The sequence below is a fragment of the Colossoma macropomum genome, unplaced genomic scaffold (genome assembly GCF_904425465.1).
Source record: "Colossoma macropomum unplaced genomic scaffold, Colossoma_macropomum, whole genome shotgun sequence".
Taxonomy (NCBI): Eukaryota; Metazoa; Chordata; class Actinopteri; order Characiformes; family Serrasalmidae; genus Colossoma; species Colossoma macropomum.
The window spans coordinates 2495817-2518602 of record NW_023494788.1 but is presented as its reverse complement, the minus strand read 5'-3'; the positions used below and the strand labels follow the sequence as shown (position 1 = coordinate 2518602).

The 22786-nt window shown below is 38.4% G+C and overlaps 1 long non-coding RNA gene across 2 annotated transcripts; it reads left to right on the top strand.

Annotated features, from left to right (window-relative positions):
• The first annotated feature begins 241 nt into the window (after window positions 1-241).
• Window positions 242-11666, top strand: LOC118806356. Of its 2 annotated transcripts, none has more exons than XR_005007110.1 (3): window positions 242-287; window positions 4068-4185; window positions 11532-11666. It is a non-coding gene; the product is annotated as an uncharacterized LOC118806356 (long non-coding RNA). The 2 variants fall into 2 exon arrangements; XR_005007109.1 differs by lacking the exon at window positions 11532-11666 and adding an exon at window positions 4587-5357.
• Window positions 11667-22786: the final 11120 nt, after the last annotated feature.

Genomic DNA, 22786 nt, shown 5'->3' with positions numbered 1-22786 from the left:
TTTTTGTTCAAATACAGATTAAAATCAAATTGAAAATCACTGCTTTCTGTTTTTATTAGCATTTTACTGACTGTCTCAACTTTTTGGAACTTAATTTTTAAATAATATACATGAATGGCTGCTACATGAAGAAATACATTTTTTTTCTTTTAGTGAATTCAACTTGGGGTTCACTGGGTCCCAGAGCTCTGAGAAAAAGAGACACGTGAGAAGAAGTGGAGAAACGAGGAAGCTGTCTGCTCTGCTGGTGCTGCTGCTGCTCTGCTCTCTCCAGCTGACCTCTAGTGGTGAGTGGACTGAACACACTGAGCTGTGTTACTGTCAGTGTTATTATAGATTATAGATGCATTTGTGTATTGAGGTTGTGGTATTATTATGTTGTGTTTGATTCCGACAGCTTCAGCTGGGCTCTCGCCTGACTGCTGTATACATTGAAGATCCCTGTGGCCAAGCTGGTGTCCTACATGCTGACGAGCAGTGACTGTTACCTTAAAGCCTTTGTGTAAGTATCAATGATCTGACTTACTCTTTTCTGTGACATGCTGATTAAGCAGTGGGGGAACATGCACCTGCATTAAGTGCTTTACAGTCATATGCAAAAGTTTCTCACACTACATGTTCTTTTGAAAATAATTTTCAAAATTATTATTTGGGGAACAAACTTAAATATGGCATTTTTCTGCTAATTTTAGTGCAAATTTCATACTTATTTAGTTTAACATATTCAAAAAAACCTTTTTTTGTTTATTTAAAGGACTACAACTTCAACTACAGTTCCCACAATGCCCTCACTTACAAACCTCCCCTAACTTATTGTAAATTGAATATCAGATTGTGACTCACCGAAACACTGAAAACTCTTTATATTTGAGAATTAAATTTAAAGGTTTTAATTGATATTTTTGTAATAAAGATATTTTTATTCAAAGTATTTCATGTCTTTGTTTTTCAATCCAGTATCAGCATCATTGCTAAACAAGCACAACAGGATGTTATGTTAATCACAGTCTTAATCTCTCAACCAATCAGCTCTGCTATGAGACTGGAGACAAAAGGAAAGAGCTTTGAAATTAGTTAACACTTTAAGGTTTACTTCTTAACCATGAAATAACCATTAGCAAATAATTGAAAATGTCCTGGAAAATGGAAACATATCTGTAAGCCAGTTTAAAAATGTGTTGTAAATGTTTTATCTTGTAACGTTGGAGGCAAGGAGGTATGATGCAAGTGCGAGTTGCTTCTATTCAAAACAGAGTCCAGAAACTGAGTAGAAGAGGTTTGTGAAACAGACATGTCCATAATGAAACAAAACCTAAAAACATCAAAGATCAAAGAAAACAAGCAACAGAGTAGCATTCACAATGCAAGACACAGAGACTGAACAAACACAGGGGTATAAATACACTGAGGGAAAACAAAAACACCTGGGTCTAATGAGAGGGTGGGGCTACAGACTGCAGACAGGTGGAGCAGATGACAAGTGGTGTAATATAGGCAAGGACTTTTCAACCTTTTACACCTAAAGAACCAACTAATCATCAGAAGAAAGTAATAATTAATTTAAACTCCACATTTAATTAAAAATAGCACAAAGACAACATATTAAATGTTGAAACTGAGAAATTTTATTGTTTTTAAAAACTCCAGCAGCAGCACTGCTGTGTCTGATCCACTCGTACCAGCACAACACACACTACCACACCACCACCACGTCAGTGTTACTGCAGTGCTGAGAATGATCCACCACCCAAATAGTACCTGCTCTGTGAGGGTCCATGGGGGTTCTGACCACTGAAGAACAGGGTAAAAGGGGGCTAATAAAGGACGCAGAGAAACAGATGGACTACAGTCTGTAACTGTAGAACTACAAAGTGCACCTATATAGTAAGTGGAGCTGATAAAATGGACAATGAGCGTAGAAACAAGGAGGTGGTCATAATGTTATGCCTGACCGGTGTATGTTTCAGTGTTCAGCGTGTCAAGCTTTGCTTTTATTCCAGCTTCCATTCTTTTCAGGAGACTCACTTTCAGTTTCTCAAAGAATCTGCAGACTCACCTCCAAAGTTCAGTCTTAGAAGCTGGTTTAGCATTTTCTGTTTCTCATGATGAAGTGACCCAAACACATTCAGTGGTGTGGAGGTCTGGACTCTGGGTTGGCCACTTTCTGATCCAGCAGAGCTTCTAAAGATAATCACTAACACTTATAAGAAAGAGTGACTGCAGAAAACACTGACATCAGCATGTCTTTATTACTCTACTTTCTAAGAAAGTAGTTTTGTGGAGAGACGAGTGCTTTCATTCAGTAGAGGTAGTGAAAGTCCACTGTGGAGAAGATTCTTCATTCTATAGTTTTCTGTTCTGTAATTCTGTGTAACATTTCCCAGCTGATCAATGAGGCACTTATGTTTTGTATGATTTTACCCACAATTAAAGTCAGCAGGTTTATCAGTCTCGTTTTGATGATGATATTTTTGCTGATGTCTATAAAAACAGCTACACACATAGTTAGAAGAAGACTTTCAATGAAAGAAATACAAGATTAAAGTCTGGACTATATCACATCACTGTTAGTATAATAAGGAATAAATATAGCCTCTCTAAAAAATGAAAAAATTTAAGGAAGAAAAAAAACGATAAAACAATAGAGCATCCATCTGCCCAACTAAACTATGAACAACAGCAGAAATTCATAAATTAAGGTTAGAATATGACGAGTATATGATTCAGTACAGTACAAAAGTCAGAAGACATTTTTTTTTTTTTCCAGTCAAAACAGCCATTAAATACAGGTTATTAACTTCTCAGGAGATGTTTCTGAGGAGATCAGATATAAGATAATCCACTTGCAGAAAAAGGAGAATATTTAAGAAAATTAATGAAAACACTGGATTTCAAAAACTGATTAAAAGCTACAGGAAAAATGAGACTCCTAACAACCACCTGGAAGAGCTGGTAGACACCAAAACTGCCCCCATCAGATAAACAGCACTTAAAGCTTTCATCTTTGAGAGAGAGGAGAAAATCAAGCTGCTTCAGATCTGAAAACATCCACAGGTTTTTCTGTCCATCCTTCCACTGTGAGAAGACGACTCAGCGCTGTGGGTCTGAAAGGATGTGTAGCTGTCAAGAAGAACCTCACTGAGAAAAGGAGACGGACACATCAAACAAAGAAGCTGAACAATGGACTGACCACCCCTGAGTCCAGACCTCAACACCACTGAATGTGTTTGATTACATCAGAAAATGATGAACCAGCTTCTAAGACTGAACTTTGGAGGTGTGTCTGCAGATTCTTTGAGAAACTGAAAGTGAGTCTGTAATAAAGGTAAAGAGTGACACACTGAAGACTGAAATATTTGATATTATAGTTATTGAGGTGTCATTTCTGTGTAAATGTGTGGAGAGTGTAAGGAAAGGGTTTCTATTAAATTGGACAGTAAATGTTTATAAATGATGAACAGACCTGATCTGAGATCATTCTAACACTTTCTAAAAGCCATTAATAAAAGACAATATTTGCTGTATTGGCGCTGCACTTCAGCACATCCTGCTTAGGGCCCTCAAAGGCTACAGATACCCTAAAGCAGATGCTGCTGAAACGCAGTGTCAGACTTAACTTTCTAAACTTACAGAGCGCTGAGAAAAAGGAACACGTGAGAAGAAGCGGAGAAAAGAGGAAGGAATGACCAGAATACTTTCAGCTTTAAGACGATACTCAGAAAATCAGTTCTCGTGGATCCGGTGCTGGGAACAGCTCTCTGTCCCTATATAATGATGACCAGAACACTGACTCTACACTCACACTCACCGCTCTCTACTCCACAGCAGAAGACCCTCCACTCTCTCCAGCTCCGTCTCTCTGGCTGAAATCAGACGCTCTGCTAGAATGAGGATCCTGTCTGCTCTGCTGGTGCTGCTGCTGCTCTGCTCTCTCCAGCTGACCTCTAGTGGTGAGTGGACTGAGCACACTGAGCTGTGTTACTGTCAGTGTTACTATAGATTATAAAGAGGGAGCAACTTATAGGATTGTGGTTGTGGTGTTAATGTGTTGTTTGTTATTCCTACAGCTCCAATTGCAATGGAGCAACACTCCTGCTGTCCCAGTTTGACTACCATGAAGATCCCTCTGGCCCAGGTGGAGTCCTACACATGGACGAGCAGTGACTGCCACCTTAAAGCCATTATGTGAGTAGTAATGATCTTGTTATCTCTTCTTATTCTGACATGCTGATTAGATGCTGGGGGTTAGAACTCACTTAAATATGGCATTCTGCTAATTTTAGTGCACAGTTTCTATTTATTTGTTTAATATATTAGAAAAAACTAGAAAAATTTAAAATGTGCTGGTTATAAAATGAACAATAACAGTGCATTAAAACTGCAAAAGTGTGTTCTCTGTAGAGGATGGTTTAACTTATGTTCACTTAGAGAATCAAAAAACATGAAGTTTGACCGGGGTGCCCAAACTTTTGCATGCAAATATAAATACTCAGCTTAAACCTCCACATAATTTCATATATTTTCACTTTTGAAGAAGGTGATTCTATATTTTCCTGCTTCTAATTATTGTTTGTCTTCTCCTGCAGTTTTCATACTAAAAAAGGAAAGGAGATTTGTGTGGATCCGGACACTGTGTGGGTCAGCAGTCATGTTGCCGCTGTGGACAGACGCACACAATGATATCACAGCGAGGACTTCAACTACAACTCCCACAATGCTCTCACTTAAAAAGCTTCCATAACTTATTGTTTTGTAAATGGACTCTCAGAGTGAAGAACACTGAAACACAGAAAACTCTTTGGACTCAATTTTATGTAAATATTTTTATTTTAATTTATTTTTTGTAATAAAAATATTTTTGTTAAAATGTTTCATTTGTTTATTCTTAAGACAGATATCATCAATATTGCTGAACAAGCACAATAACACTTCATAAACAGCTCTACACAGTGGTACTGTGACACCGAGGAGAGGAGGACAGTGTGTTAAAATTATACCTTTCTTGCAAAGAGAAACGCACGACATCTAACAATGAACAGGAACTCTTCACAGACTTTATCTATATTCATATAAGCATAATGTTTTTGGTAGATGGAATGTAAGTGAAGGGTCAAATGCTACTATGTGATTTAATAGAAGTTTTTTTTATCCTCAGTGTAAATACCAAAACAAGAAAAAAAAGGAGGGGGCAAGAACTGAACCCTGGGGCACACCATCAATAACAAGCATTATGAAAAATTGGTCCTTACCAAATAAATGTCTGTGTCAAAAGATTTTTGAATCACAATACTGACCTAAACTTTTATCACAGTTTACAGAATTATCACAATATTGTAATAAAAAAACGACATCTTTAAATATCAGAAAACTACATTCTCAGTGTCATTCTAAAATATCAGCACTGTACAGGTGGTTACACCTGTGCAATGTGTACAATACAATAATTATTAACAAAAAAATCCACAAATTGATAATCACTTTGTAAAGTTATTATTGGTCCGATTTGCTGAGAACTTCTACAACAGATCACTGCAACACTAACTGAGAGACGTGAAAATTCTGCAGCATAGTATAAAGCATTGAATATAGCAGTCAGTTCTGAATTTTATTTTTTAAAGTTATATAGTCATAAACATGCATCAGTCATGCATATGATGATATACAATCAGGTCCATAAAAATTTGGATAGCAACAAAAAAATGATTGTTCATTTTTAAGTTGAAATTAAATGATAAACATGAGCTCAAAGTTGTTTTCAGATTTAAGTTAAGGGTATTTTCATCCAAATTGGGTGAACAGTGTAAGAATTACAACCATTTTCAAACATAGCCCCTCTTGTCTTTTAGGGTGTTCAAAAGTAATTGGACAAAGCAGCATAATAACAAATAAAATTGTTTGTTTTTTGGGTTTTGCAGTCAATGACTCTCTGAAGTCTGGAGCTCATAGACATCATCAGACACTGGGTTTCTTCCCTGGTGATGCTCTACCAGGTTCTGGGTTTAAGTGAATGCAGTAATGGAGAGATGATGAATGGTGGATCTGGAAGTCACTGACTGGTGGTGTCAGCGTGAGCACCTTCATTACAAACACAGCGTTTAGGGTTTTTGGACTCTGTGTGTTGTCCGGTGTGCAGTAACATTAAAGGCATTGGTTCTGCTGATTGTTAGTCATGTGACCACCTCTTTCACTGCTCACTAAATCTGGCGTAATTTGTCCACGTCAGTCTGGAGAGAACTCGGCTGTGTTGTGTTGAGTTCTGCTGATTTTATGGATTTTAACTTCACCCATAGAGCCACGACCGCCTGTTGCCCCAGAACTCACGAGTAGGTTAAAGATCCCCTGATGATAAAGCAAATTACTGAATACTGTCACGTGTCTAGTTGCCTGTCAGCAAAATTTTGATTTGAACCAGTCAATGACATCATCAGGGAAAATGTCATAAACTTCTTGAATCTCACTGAGGAATATGAGCTCATATAGATTTTATCTTTATTAATAAGTTTGTAGTTGTGAGGTAATTAACCATTCCTTCACCTCCTCATTGGAAATACTCTCTAATATTGTCTGTTGAGCTGTTACATCATCCAGATTTATGTTGGTGAAACTGAATCTGTGCAGGAAGAGGTGAAGAAATCCTGCCTTGTAAAGTCACTGAGATTAACTGATCTGAAAGGAAACAGTTCATTGGTTTGTCTTGAATCCTGCTTTTCTCATTCCAGCTCCATCTGCTTGTAATGTTGGAGGCAAGGAGGTATGATGCAAGTGTGAGTTGCTTTTATTCAAATCAGATTTAACAGAGTCCAGAAACTAAATAGAAGAGGTTTGTGGAACAGACACATCCATAATGAAACAAAACCAAACAACCAGATCAGAGAAAACAAGCAACATTCACAACGCAATACACAGAGACTGAACAAACACAGGGGTATAAATACACTGAGAGAAAACAAGGAACACCTGGGAGTCATGAGAGGGTGGGGCTACAGACTATAGACAGGTGGAGCAGATGACAAGTGGGCAGGACCAGGGAGGAGACACAGACCAAAACAACAACAAAAGCACATGGCACAAGAAAACAAAAGGCACATTGCTGAAGAAACAGACACACTCAGAGGGATTATGGGGAAACTGTGACATTTCTATGATGTGTTAAAAAGATTTTCTGGGAATTTATTAACTATTTGTTGAGAAACTAGTTCAATTGAAATTCCTTGTAATCTTTCAGTTATAAGCACACCACAAATGTCTTTATGTAACATCTGTATCAAAGAATATGAACAAGTATTTCACAGAGACCAAACATGCTAGTAAACAGTCATGTTTCAGAAAGTGTGAATGTTTGAACACTGTACTTATAATAATACAATTTATAACAACATTTTCTTAATTGTTCTTAACTTTCTCGTCTATACAGTATATACACCTTTAAGTAATTGGATGGTGGAATCCTTTTTTATTTTGGACTGTACTCCAGCACCTTGGCTACGTGCTGTTGTGATTTTCCTACTGGATCTAAAACTACAAAAGGCAAATCAAACCCAAAGGACTGGAGAGATGCAGGTGTCCAAAATGGCAAGATTTTGCAAAAAACAAGAGTCTATAGGGTGCAATATAGGCAAGGAGTTTTCAACCTTTCTACTTTTCCACCTAAAGAACCAACTATTCATCAGTAGAAAGTACAACCTCATTTTTTCCAAAAAAGTTGGGACACTGTGCAAAATGCAAATAAAAACAAAATGCAATGATATGCAAATCATTTAAACCCTATATTTAATTGAAATAGTACAAACACAACATATTAAATGTTGAAATTTTATTGTAATATACACTCATTTTAAATTTGATGCCAAAAACACATTCCAAAAAGTTGGGATGGGGGCAACAAAAAGCTGGTAAAGTTGTGTAATGCTAAAAAAACACCTGGTGGTTGACGGGCAACAGGTCAGTTACATGATTAGGTATAAAAGAGCATCTCAGAGAGGCGGAGTCTTTCAGAAGTAAAGATGAGGAGGGGTTCACCACTCTGTGAAAGACTGCACGATCAAATAGTGCAACAATTCATGAACAATGTTTCTCAACATAAAATAGCAAAGAACTTTTGTTTTTCATCATCTACGATACATAATATCATTAAAACATTCAGAGAATCTGGAGAAATCTCTGTATGCAAGGGACAAGGCCAAAAACCAGTAATTGCTGGCCGTGATCTTTGGGCCCTCAGGCAGCACTGCATTAAAAACAGACATGATTCTGTAGTGGAAATCACTACATGGGCTCAGGAACACTTCTGAAAAACACTGTCTGTAAACACAGTTCGTCGCTGCATCTACAAATGCAAGTTAAAACTCTAAAACGCAAAGGGGAAACCAAATATAAACAGGATCCAGAAACACTGCCACCTTCTCTGGGCCAGAGCTCTGGGCTAAAGACCACTCTGCCTGTTATCAGTGCAGAGTTTAAAGCCCAGTATTCATTGTGGTATAGGGGTACATTTGTGCACATGGCGTAGGTGATGTGCACATCTGTGAAGGGACCATTAATGCTGAACGATATAAACATGTTTTGGCAACATATGATGCCATGAAGACGACGTCTTTTTCAGGGAAGGCCTTGATTATTTCAGCAAGACAATGTCAAACCACATTCTGCATGTATTACAACAGCATTGCTCCATATTAAAAGAGTTCAGGTGCTAAACTGACCTGCCTGCAGTCCAGACCTGACACCCACTGAAAACATTTGGCACATTATGAAATGAAAAATATGACAAAGGAGACACCGAACTGATGAGCAACTGAAATCCTGTATGAAACAAGAACAGGAAAGAGTTCACTTTCAAAAAGTTGGTATCCTCAGTTCCCAAACACTTACAGAGTGTCGTTAAAAGAAGAGGTGATGAAACACAGTGGTAAACAGGCCCCCATCCCAACTTCTTTGGAATGTGTTGTTGGCATCAAATTCAAAATGGGCATAAATTTAAAAAAAAACAATAAAAATATCAGTTTCAACATTTCATGTTGTCTTTGTAGTGTTTTCCTTTAAAAATGTGGTTTACATGATTTGCATATTATTGCACCATATTTTTATTTACATTCTGTACAGTGTCCCAACATTTTTGGAAATGGGGCTGTATAAAGAGCCCACAGTGGGGAAAAAACAGAAAAAAAAGAAATGTAAGAAAATTATACAGAAGCATCAACAACTTACAATATCAGTGTGTTTAGTGTTCGGTGTGTCAGGCTTTGCTTTTATTCCAGCTTCCATTCTTTTCAGGAGACTCACAGTGGTGTGGAGGTCTGGACTCTGGGGTGGCCACTTTCTGATCCAGCAGAGCTTCTGAAGATAATCACTAACACTTATAAGAAAGAGTGACTGCAGAAAACACTGACATCAGCATGTCTTTATTACTCTACTTTCTAAGAATGTAGTTTTGTGGAGAGACAAGTGTTTTCATTCAGTAGAGGTAGTGAAAGTCCGCTGTGGAGAAGATTCTTCATTCTATAGTTTTCTGTTCTGTAATTCTGTGTAACATTTCCCAGCTGATCAATGAGGCACTTATGTTTTGTATGGTTTTACCCACAATTAAAGTCAGCAGGTTTATCAGTCTCGTTTTGATGATGATATTTTTGCTGATGTCTATAAAAACAGCTACACACATATTTAGAAGAAGACTTTCAATGAAAGAAATACAAGATTAAAGTCTGGATTATATCACATCACTGTTAATATAATGTTAATAAATATGGGTTCTCTAAAAAACAATTAAGGAAGAAAACAAAAACAATAAAACAATAGAGCATCCATCTGCCCAACTAAACTATGAACAACAGCAGAAATTCATAAATTAAGGCTAGAATATGACGAGGCATACGATTCAGTACAGTGTTATACAATACAGTACAAAAGTTAGAACCCACCTTCTTTTTCCCAGTCAAAACAGCCATTATATACAAGTTATTCATTTCTCAGGAGATGTTTCTGAGGAGATCAGAAAAAAAAATAATCCACTTGCAGAAAAAGGAGAGTATTTAAGAAAATAAATGAAAAAACTGGAGGTCAAAAACTGATTAAAATCTATTAAAAAAATGAAAACATCCACAGGTGTTTCTGTCCATCCTTCCACTGTGAGAAGACGACTCAGCGCTGTGGGTCTGAAAGGATGTGTAGCTGCTGACCACCCCAGAGTCCAGACCTCAACACCACTGAGTATGTTTGATCACTTCAGAAAATGATCAATCAGCTTCTAAGACTGAACTTTGGAGGTGTGTCTGCAGATTCTTTGAGAAACTGAAAGTGAGTCTGTAATAAAGGTAAAGAGTGACTCACTGAAGACTGAAATATTTGATATTATAGTTATTGAGGTGTCATTTCTGTGTAAATGTGTGGAGAGTGTAAGGAAAGGGTTTCTATTAAGTTGGACAGTAAATGTGCATAAATGATGAACAGACCTGATCTGAGATCATTCTAACACTTTCTAAAAGCCATTAATAAAAGACAATATTTGCTGTATTGGCGCTGCACTTCAGCACATCCTGCTTAGGGCCCTCAAAGGCTACAGATACCCTAAAGCAGATGCTGCTGAAACGCAGTGTCAGACTTAACTTTCTAAACTTATAGAGCGCTGAGAAAAAGGAACACGTGAGAAGAAGCGGAGAAAAGAGGAAGGAATGACCAGAACACTTCCAGCTTTAAGACGATACTCAGAAAATCAGTTCTCGTGGATCTGGTGCTGGGAACAGCTCTCTGTCCCTATATAATGATGACCAGAGCACTGACTCTACACTCACACTCACTGCTCTCTACTCCACAGCAGAAGACCCTCCACTCTCTCCAGCTCCGTCTCTCTGGCTGAAATCAGACGCTCTGCTAGAATGAGGATCCTGTCTGCTCTGCTGGTGCTGCTGCTGCTCTGCTCTCTCCAGCTGACCTCTAGTGGTGAGTGGACTGAACACACTGAGCTGTGTTACTGTCAGTGTTATTATAGATTATAGATGCATGTGTGTGTTGGGGTTGTGGTATTAATATGTTGTTTGTGATTCCTACAGATATACCAATTCCTTAGACTCTTGTAATGAACTGAATAAGGTGAAGATCCCTCTGTCCCAGGTGGAGTCCCACACATAGACGAGCAGTGACCGCCACCTTAAAGCCATTATGTGAGTAGTAATGATCTTGTTATCTCTTCTTATTCTGACATGCTGATTAGATGTGGAGGTTAGAACTCACTTAAATATGGCATTCTGCTAATTTTAGTGCACAGTTTCTATTTATTTGTTTAATATATTAGAAAAAACTAGAAAAATTTAAAACGTGCTGGTTATAAAATGAACAATAACAGTGCATTAAAATGTGCAGAAGTGTGTTCTCTGTAGAGGATGGTTTAACTTATGTTCACTTAGAGGGTGCCCAAACTTTTGCATGCAAATACAAATACTCAGCTTAAACCTCAACACAATTTCATATGTTTTCACTTTTGAAGAAGGCGATTCTATATTTTCCTGCTTCTAATTATTGTTTGTCTTCTCCTGCAGTTTTTATACTAAAAAAGGAAACAAGTTTTGTGTGGATCCGGACAGTGTGTGGGTCAGCAGTCATGTTGCCGCTGTGGACAGACGCACACAATGATATCACAGCGAGGACTTCAACTACAACTCCCACAATGCTCTCACTTAAAAAGCTTCCTTAACTTATTGTTTTGTAAATTGACTCTCAGAGTGAAGAACACTGAAACACAGAAAACCCTTTGGACATTTTTTTTTTATGTGAACATTTTTATTTTAATTTATTTTTTGTAATAAAGATATTTTTGTTAAAACGTTTCATGTGTTTATTCTTAAGACAGATATCATCAATATTGCTGAACAAGCACAATAACACTTCATAAACAGCTCTACACAGTGGTACTGTGACACTGAGGAGAGGAGGACAGTGTTAAAGTGTAAAAGTAGAAACTCACAACTTCTAACAGTGATGAAGCTCTTCACAGACTCTATCTATATTCATATAAACATAATGTTTTTGGTAGGTGGAATGTATGTGAAAGGTCAAATGCTGTTAGATGATTTCAAAGAAGTTCACAATTTTACCATCAATGTAAATACGAAAACAAGAAAACGAGGAGGGGAAGAGAACTGAACCCTGGGGCACACCATCAATAACAAGCATTATGAGAAATTGTAGTTTGCCAGATAAAATGTCTGTGCTTAAGGAGTTTTTGTTTTTATCAAAATACTGACCTAACCTTTTACAATATTAGCACCTTTTTAAAAAATCTACGTGTTCAATGTAGAGTGTACAATTATTATTGTGACTATTTGCTGAGAATTCTACAATAGAGCACTGCAGCACTTACTGAGAGACGTGAAATTCTCCAGCATTATATAAAGAATTGAATACAGCAGTCAGTTCTGATCTTCTTTTTAAAGTTATATAATCATGCACATGCATCAGACATGTATATGATGCTATACGATCAGGTCCATAAATATTTGGACATCAACAAAAATGATTCTTATGTTTACAGTTGAAACTGAAATGTAAATTCTTAGCTTTAAGTTAAGGGTATGTAAGGGTGAACAGTATAAGAATTAAAACCAGTTTCATACATAGCCCCTCCTGTTTCAGGGGCTCAAAAGTAATTGGACAAACCAAAATAATCCTAAATAAAATTGTCATTTTTTAATACTTCATAGCAAAGCTTCTGCAGTCAATGTATTTCTGAAGTCTGGAGCTCATAGACATCATCAGACACTGGGTTTCTTCCCTGGTGATGCTCTACCAGGTTCTGGGTTTAAGTGAATGCAGTAATGGAGAGATGATGAATGGTGGATCTGGAAGTCACTGACTGGTGGTGTCAGCGTGAGCACCTTCATTACAAACACAGCGTTTAGGGTTTTTGGACTCTGTGTGTTGTCCGGTGTGCAGTAACATTAAAGGCATTGGTTCTGCTGAGTGTCAGTCATGTGACCACCTCTTTCACTGCTCACTAAATCTGGCGTAATTTGTCCACGTCAGTCTGGAGGGAACTCGGCTGTGTTGTGTTGAGTTCTGCTGATTTTATGGATTTTAACTTCACCCATAGAGCCACGACCACCTGTAGCACCACATGAGCAGGTTAAAGATCCCCTGACGGTACAACAAATCACTGAATACCGTCGCGTGTCTAGTTCTCTGTCAGCAAGTTATAATGAGAACCAGTTGATGACATCATCAGGAAAGTGTCAATAACCTCTTCTAAACTGAATATCACTGAGAAATATGAGCTCATATAGATTTTGTCCTTATTGAAAGGTTTGTAGTTGTGAGGTGATCAACGATTCCTTCACCTCCTAATTAGAAATACTCCTTAATATTGTCTGTTGAGCTATTCTCTCCCTCTGTTGAGCCCCATGCAGAAGGTCATTCTGACCAAGAGACATTGGGTCTTGTGTGTTAAAGGTCAGACAGTGAGATGAAAGTAAATGTGAAATGACTTTTGAGAGACGTCAGCAAATCTAAATCAGAGAGGAGTAAAGAGTTTGAATGACCTGTAAACGTCTGAATGTGGAGCAGCGTTTCACACAAACGAGGAAATCGCTGACTCACTGTGTTCTTATGGAACGTGTCTGGATCTGTTTCCTGCGGTTCACTTTCAGTTCCTCAGTTCTCTGGAGCATGAATGCAGTTAGAGGAAATGAAATGATGCCATGGAGAGACTACAGTGCATATTAAGGCATCTCTATATCAGCTGTGACCAAATACATACGGCGTCCAAACAGGCTGGACAGTTAGTCGGTGAGATAAACCCTTTCAGGAATGTGATGGAGACGGACACGTCGTCCTTCTGGAGCTCCAGTGTTTATTCCTGAAAATGCAGTGAAACTATGATCAAACAGAAAAAACTCATTTAAATATTCATTACAGATCAATGAAAAGTCTAACATGAAAGAGTTCAACTAAGTTATGAATCTTAACTAAAACAACAGCTACATATGTAAACAATGTTGTATTAAGATTACTGTACACTGACATCAAAGAAATCAGTAATGACTGACCGGTCATCTAATTATCTGGATCTAAATTTACAGCAAAATAACAATAAACATTTAAACAATAAAGTGAACTGACAGCTGTTACTTTCTTAAATTACACTTTTTGTTTCTAAAATAACATTTTTGTTAAATAATCACTAAACAGAATTATGAATAGAGCTCTTGGTTACAGTTGCTTGATGACTCTATTGAGAGTTCTATTCTATAATAACTGAGCTGAAAACTGAAAACAGAGCAGTCGTCTGTGGACAAGACAATTATATTAAAAAACAATAACAAAATATGAGGAAATGTGTCATTGTGTCTGTAAAGCCTGAGCCTGAATGGCTGTATCTGTGAGAGAGTTACAGCAGTTCAGTAATTTATGGTGTTATTTATTTATTTATTCATTCATTTATTTATTTATTCATTCATTCATTCATTCATTCATTCATTTATTGGCACTTTATTATTTAATTTAATCTGAATCAGGAAACAAGAACACCTGCAGCAACACATCATCACTGTCCAAAGAAAATCATGTATCTCCATTTCTTTTATTTTCAGTTTTCAGCATCATCTGAGCTGGACAGCTGACCTTTACACGTCATGATAAATGGACCAATAGAAACGCTCCAACTGTCCTGTGTAGTTCTGTAGGCTGAGCCTTGTGATGAGTCTGTTTATACTGAGTGGATGAGCTACATTGACTCTGTATTCTTTCTCACTCGATGATGTCACAATAGGTGAACCGATGATGTCACAGAAGGCGAATGGGCGAATATAAATACTTCAAACAGTTGATTCTGCAGTTCATAATGAAAAAGAGCTGCTGAAGGTAGGCTGTGATTTCATTCCTCTGATTATAGCTTCATTATTATTATTATTATTATTATTATTATTATTACTATTAATAATGTAATTTAACATTTGCTGCCAGAGCACACCAACTAAATATTTCACAAAAACAGTAGAAATCAGATTTTTCCAGTTCTCTTTAAAATGTTCAGAAAAAGAACTGATGGTCAAAAAAGAACCCGAGTGAAAGAGAGAGAACAATTTTAGAACAATGTGAATGAGAGAACATTATTATTATTATTATTATTATTATTAGAGCGCTCCGCACAAAAACACTCAGGGCTCTGTTTATATTTTTAGATTGTAAATTATTTATTATTCACTTTTCATCATGAATTCTGAATATTCAGAGAGCGGGAATTGGCGACACCATGTGGTAAATTGAGAACTGCAGCAAAATGCGCAAAACATCCGATTGTTATGTTTTATATGAAACATTTTACATATTAAAAATGATAAAATATGACCTGCGCAAATGCTGACACATTTTCTATTTTATGTTTATGATTTGCAAAATGATAAACACAGAAAATAAGTAGAAACTGAGCAGGAACATTAGCAGAAATATGTCATAATTAAGTGTGTTTTCTAAAGAGATGCGTGTATTTTCACTTAGACAATCAATAAAACGTAAATAATAATATATCTGTGATTATAATATTGGCAATAATGTGTATAATAATGTTATTGTGTCTTCTGATAACATTAAAATTGTGCAATTAAAATAACAGCAATAACAATAATATAAATAACATAGAACTGTATGTAATTATTATTTTTATTATAACTGATATCAGTAGAAGAGGCAGAAGTAGTGTTATTATTGTTATTATTACGATTAATTCAGTTGTTGTTATTGTAACATATTTTGACCTCAATACAATATTTGATCCCTAGAAATGTGAATAAATCGTGAGACAATGCAGAGTCAGCGAGGGGAAGAAACTGCTGGGAAGCCCCCACAGGACCCCCCATCTCCAAAGAAACTGCGATGCTTCCAAGACATCCTGGACATCGTCTTCGGTCTCAGTGATGAGTATGTTTCTCCTATGGGCTTCAGTTTGATTCTCTGTTGTGATAATGAGGTGATTATTTGACACTGATCATGAATACATGTGTTGCAGTGAATGGAGCACTTTGACCAAGGATGTGCCGATTGCAGTAAGTATCAAAATTATAATGAACGATACATTTTTAAGAAGGAACTTTTGTCAGTTTTTAGTTGTTCAGATGCTGCCAGAACTGAAAGATCCTGAAAGACGTCGCTGATTATTTACTGATGTGTTTTGTAAACAGGGAACAAAAGCGCAGTTTGCAGCTCTGAGCTCTAAGATCATCGTCTCCGTCTGTAAGTCAGCCGTGCAGAGCTACCTGCCAACTCTTCTGCGTGTGGTAGGGATGGAAGCCGTTCTCACAGCAGAAGAAAAGCTGAGGAAGAAAGCAGAATCTGCCTCCATCAACCCATCTGGCAGCAACACTGCAGAAGAAAACTCAGCCGAGAGGTGAGACCGAAAACCCAAGAAGCTCTTCTCATTTCCTCTCAGCACCTTTTCCACTGATATACCAGTCAAGGCTTCATGGCTGTGACTCATTTTTGAAATCATTCTCTAATCTGACTCAAAAAGAAAAGATCAATTAAATAAATAACCAGATAATCAGCTGTGTTAGAAAAAAGCACCATCATTTAAGAAACTCATGAAAGAAGCTACAAATCAATCAGAACTTTACTGCAGAACACAGAACTGAGTAAGTGTAAATATTTACTGCCGAACTCTGCTGACAAACTCTATTATTTTCAGCTAAGATATGATTCCTTAGTGTTAAAGCATGTAGGATAAAATTAAAATAATGTGTATTTTTCTGTTTTTATTATTAACATTCAACTTTGTGGTACCAGTTGTTTTGGAAAGCTTACATATTAAAATACAAATAAAGGTAATATGTCATATTATAGATTCATGCCTGCACGAAGGTACTGAAAAGACATTAATTATGAATTTACATAACAATATAGTTTATAATCTGTGTTTATGCCACTAGTCTCATTTCTCTTTAACAGCTCTATGAAAGTGTCAACTTAATGACTATTTTCTTTCCGTGTTTGTCTCATTATTTTGCCTTAATCTAGATCTTTGCTGGACCCCTCTGATCTTATTTGCCACATCGTTGAGAATTTTGTCAGCGAGGTGAAAACGGCCATGGAAGAGGCAATCCGCAAGGTCTCCTCCTGTAAAGAATCGTCGTGGTCCAAGGACTGGAAGACCACCTGCAGCCGTCTGACTAAAGAGATGCTGAAAACTCTGGAAGTGAAAATGAAGCGTTCTCATCTTGAGGACTCGACTGATTTGAGAGCGCAAGACAAACCTGAAGTCGACACCGAAGCTCTGACGGGTAAAATAATCGTGGTGGTGCTTGATGTCCTGAAAGGCAACGGCGCTGAGAGAACTGACCACAAAACCAGAGACCTGCTGATCACCACTGCTGAAAGACTCAAACAGATTGCCTCAACTTCAGACGTAGAGGAGAGAGTCTTTGTGGATTACAAGAAGCGAAAAGTTCACCTGCCACCTGAGGAGCTCCAGTCAAAGGCCTCCAGGGCCGTAAGTCAAGTACTGCTTAGTAGTTCTGGGGTTTGGCAGATGGACAGCAGCTCCCCTGAGATGCCCAGCAGCCTTGCCAGTCTAACAGATCTGGACTCGATGTTAGACGCAATGGCTCAGTCAGGGTTCCCTACTGATTTGATGAGAAGCCATCTGGATGCCACATCTAGGGATATTGTGAACACCATTCACAGCAATATGGACACGTTCTCATCAACTAGTCCCACTATGAACATTACAGAAGCTCACTGTGCTCTAAGCAGTGACCCAGCTAAGGACTCCATGATCCACCTTTTTCAAAGAATCAATGAGAAGGTAAAGATGTTCTTCAGTGCATCCAAGAAGTTCTTGAAGAAAAGAAGTACAGAGGTTAAACAAAACACCGAACCCTCATCAAGTGCTCCTCAGACCTCCATGACAGATGATCTCACAAATGATGTAATTGGTGGGATCGTACGTCTCTATCATTCAGAAGTTTTGAGTACAGATTGCCACATTTCTACAGGAGGCAAAACTTCAGAACTGTCTGTAGAGTCCAAACTGAGAATACACGGAGTGATGCAGGAACTGGAAACAATCATCAGTCCTAGCAGGTCTTCTTCCAAAGAGAGTTTGGAATGGACTGATTTGGAGGAGAGTAAAGACATCTCACTTCCTGAATCAGGTTTGATGATTGTGAACAAAGAAGCTGCATCTCCTGGTTCTCCTTCACTTCAGCATGTTGAGAGTCTTTTCAGTGACGAGTTTCAGGAGAAGGCGACACAAGCTGTAAGTGACGTCCTCCTCAAAACATGTGGAAACGTTTCAGCAGCAGAGTCGGTCGACTCCAGCAATGCTTCCAAAGGCGTCACACTGAAGGAGGTAGACCTGCCTGAAGGTCAGTCTGTCACATCCTTCTCATCGTCCCTTGTAGAATCAGCTGCGTCAGACATCACGAAAACCTTTCTGAAAGGTTTACAGAGGATGTCTTCTCATCAGGTGCATCATGCAAGTGTGACAGAAGCAGCTTCTTCACCAAAGAACCTCCGTTCTGCTGCTCAAAGACTCTATAGAAACGTGTATCACAAGATTTTTGGATTTCTTTTGAGGCGCCAAACAGGAGAAGAGTCTATCGGAACATCAACAGAGTCTAGAACCAACATCCAGACATTGAAACCAGCAGATCTTGAGTCAGATGATGGTAAAATACCTCCAGAAAAGAATCAGAACCAGAGAGTTTGCTCAACACAGGATGTTCCCACCTCTGATCTGCAGCTCTCCACAGTCCAGAGTGTTTCCATCATAGATGATCTCACTGTAACGTGCACTAATAGCATTATTAGTGAGATTGTCCAGCTTTATCACTCAGATGGATCCCCTGAGTGTCAAACAACAACAGGAAATACAGATTCTGTGGAAATATTTGAGATATTTCAGAATTTGGGAGAAATTGTCAGAACTAGTAGAGCTAGTTCATCAGGCAGAGATATAGAAGAGTGTAAGGACAGGTCATTCCCTGAGCTGGACTCTGCTTTTAAAGAAACTGCACTTGATCGTTCATCTTCACATCGCTCTGTTGAGAGACTTTTCAGTGGTCAGTTCCAGAGCAAAGCGACCCAGACTGTTAGTGAAGTACTTCTAAAAACAGTAGAAACACTTTCTACCTCAGGGTCCACCAAGTCATTTGAATCCTCTTCCAGACCAGCTGCTGTCCAGTCGTCTGTTGCAGCCTCTTCTTTATCCATTCAAGCTGAGTCTACAGCTTCAGACATCATGAGAAGCTTTTTGAAACACTTGCTGAAGTGTTTGTCAGTCCAATCAGACAATACCTGCAGTTCGACTAGACCGAGTTCTAAACAGAAGAAAAGAGAACCTTCTGCTGCTCCCAGCATTTACAGAGGGGTGCAGAAGAAAGTGTTTGGATTTCTACTGGGGATCCAAAGTCGTTTTCAGACATTTTCGGAAAGAAGCGAGATTTCCACACAAGATGATCCTACAAAAGGAGTAGAGCTGGAATCTGGGAGTGTCTCATCAGTAAGGACACCTCCTCATCTAAGATCACCAAGAGTCCAGCTGAATTTAGACTCTTGTGCGGATGAGGTTGTTGGAAAAGTCGTGGAGTTTTACAAGAGTGAGCTCCTTCTGTCGAGCTCCTCTAAAGAGTCTCCCCACGTCTCCACATCCCTTCCTGAACAGCCTTTATTCAAACTGAAGAAGCCAAAGAGCTTCCTGACCGACGCTGTTAAGATAGTGAGTGATGTCTTAGTCAGAAAATCATCCTCACACGTTTCAAGTACTGAGTCCAGCCAGCTCGTTTTGGACTCTTCTAGAGAAACTTCCTCTTCACCGATTCTGTCTACAACCTCAAAAGACTTACAAACTGCTGCTGTTACTATTGCAGAGACTGTTGTTGATGCTTTAGACCGATATGTTGAGTCTAAGCATTCAGCAATGGCAACTGTGGACAGCAGCTGTGAAATGCTGAGTTGTCTTGATGCTCTTTCACGCATCTCTGTCTCCAGCATCCCTAAAGAACCTGACTCCTCTGAGAGGACGGCTCATTCAAACCCCTTCTTTATCTTCAGGAAGGTGAAAGATCTTCTTAGTGACCTTTTTATGGGTGCTGTGCCAGAGAGAACGACTGACCCTGAGTGTGGCATCATTGTTGAGACGTCTGATTCTGCTGCTGAAGCTGTAGCAGAGCCCCAGCCTCAGTCTCTCCAACAGCGAGACGCTGAAAAGAACCAACTGCAGCTGGTGATTTCTGATGAAGTCATACGCAGTCACGCAGACAGACTGACAAATTTTGACATTCTAAGACACATAAAAGGACCATCACACATTTGGAGGCGTTCCTCGGACTCAGTTCTAGATACATCATGGGTGAGGAACGATCTGCTGAGGGATCCTATCTTAGTTCCTTCCTCTCTAGTCTACATTTTTGTTGATGAGTCTATTAAGACTTTGCTCCGACACTTACTGAGTCTCAACTCAACATCTCCACATGTAGAAGATCCATCAGCTTCACTTGCTGTGTTTAATGGAGAAGTTCTAGATACAAGGACAGGTTCTGAAGGCCAGGACAGACGCTCAGACAGGTCAGCTGGCTCACAGTGTGTCTTCACTGATGCAGAGAATCAGTTCACTAAGGCTCTTACAGACCCACAGAGCAAAACAGAAGATCTGTTATTGCTCGTGGATTCTGAGCAAACGAATCCTGATGTCTCTCCACTGAAGTTCACGTCACCTGGTGCATCAGCCACAACCTCAAGCAGGGCTGGCAGTGCAAAGCTGAAAGAGACGGATGACCACAGCATCTCCAGCCAGGATTATGAAACATTAAAGCCCAACTGTTCCTTGGATCCCGTCCGTGTGGCTGTGAAAAAGAGCAGCCGTGGATTTCGGTTTATTGTGCGTAAAAAAGCTCCCCTCATCAGTCTTGGAGTAAAGGTACAGAAGTGGACTTTTTATTCATTAAGATTCAATTAATAACACATACTAATCATATGACTCGCTACGTTATGAATTATTGTGTTAAATATAATACTGTATGTTAATTTGGTTAATCTTGATTTTTCTGTTTTCTTTGATCCAGAAATCGAGTAAAGTGTGTCCTGCTGTCATGGTGTCCGACAATCATCAGTCCACCTCGTCCTCTGGAAATCTTCAAGAGTGTAACTATGAATCAAAACACACAGAGTCGTTTATTCACAGTGGATGTTCTCATACCAGTATTTCATAAGTTCACAATATTCCTCTGTTATTCCTCTGAATGTAATGTAGAAAATAGTAGAATTAACTGATGTTTAAATAAGATACAGTTTAGTCAGCTGTTGTGGTTCTGATTCATCTTATCTTTTGCAGCTTCACACAGAGAATCAACGGTGAAACCCTTCAGGAAAACACGCGAACGTCTGTCCAGGATCTTCACGGCCATCCGCAAAGCACTGCCCAACCCCTTCCAGTGCATGACCTCACCATCTTAAGCACAAGTGTCTTCAAATAAATGTCCCTTGCAGCAAAACCATGTGTATGTGTGTGTTTAATTGATATATTATTATTATTATTATTATTATTATTATTATTGTTGTTGTTGTTGTTGTTGTTGTTGTTGTTATTTGTTTAGTTAATACATAGACAGATGTGCTATGCCCAAGAGTGTCTAATTAATTTACACTGATATGACCAACACGTTCTAGATATTAACTGAGGGTAAGTATGTGTTACAAACTTCACAGTACTGTATAATTATTATGGGTAAAAATATTGGGTAGTCATATGATGTACAGATTAAATACATAGAGTCTTGTGCAGTGTGTACGTGTTTATTAACTATAAACAAACAAACTGCGTCTTGTCTTTAAATGAAAGCAGTAATTCTCACTATAGTCAGTACTGTGGCTTTATATTTTATGCTGTTTTATGCCTTTATATTTTGGTACAGTAACTAATTACTTAACAGGTAGATATGTAGTTATTACATGTCATTTTCTTGTACATACTTTGCACTTACATAGTAACATATAAAACTACTCAGAAGTAAATGGTAAAAATGTAGTACTTACATGTAATGCTTGGTGTCTACTTTGCAAGTTCAATATGTCAGTACAGAGTAACTAATGTGAGAAATATCAGCTCTACAGTGGCAAGAAATGGTATGTGAACCCTTTGCAATTGCCTAGTTTTCTAAATTGATTCATAAAATGTGGTCTGTTCTTCATCTAAGCCACAAGCATAGACATAAGCTATGTGCTAAAGCTAATAACACACAAACAGTTATAGTCTTTTAAGTCTTTATTGTGTTCATTTAACATTCACACTGCTGGTGGTTAAAGTAAAAGAACACAGATTTAATAACTGGTTAGACCTCCTTCACTGATTTGTTGCTTGATTTGAAGCTGGTATCAGTGTCGCCGACACTATGGCAAGTGAGGTAGCAGCCAGCCAACCCTGTGGTCAGCCCACATGGGACCTCCCGAAAGTCAGGGGGTATTTCGCACACTGCGCTTGCTACCTGTCTTCACCTCCGGCCGCTCTGACAGTAGCGAACGACACCCTCCCACACCAAACACACACTTTGCACGGCTGTCCAGGCTCTCGCTCACTCACACACATGCACAGCCTCTCTCTCCTCCGTGAGAAATGAACATGGGTGTATAAACTTTGGCAAAAGGCAGAGATATCTTAAAAGAGCACTTGGCGAGAGAGGGGGAGCAGAGGGGGATAAGAATTGGAAATAACTTACATTTGTATTTTCCAGTACATGAAAAGCTTAATATGGTAGAATTTTTTGTTCAGATTTGATGTAAATTATTATTAAAATGATTCAAATTACAGATG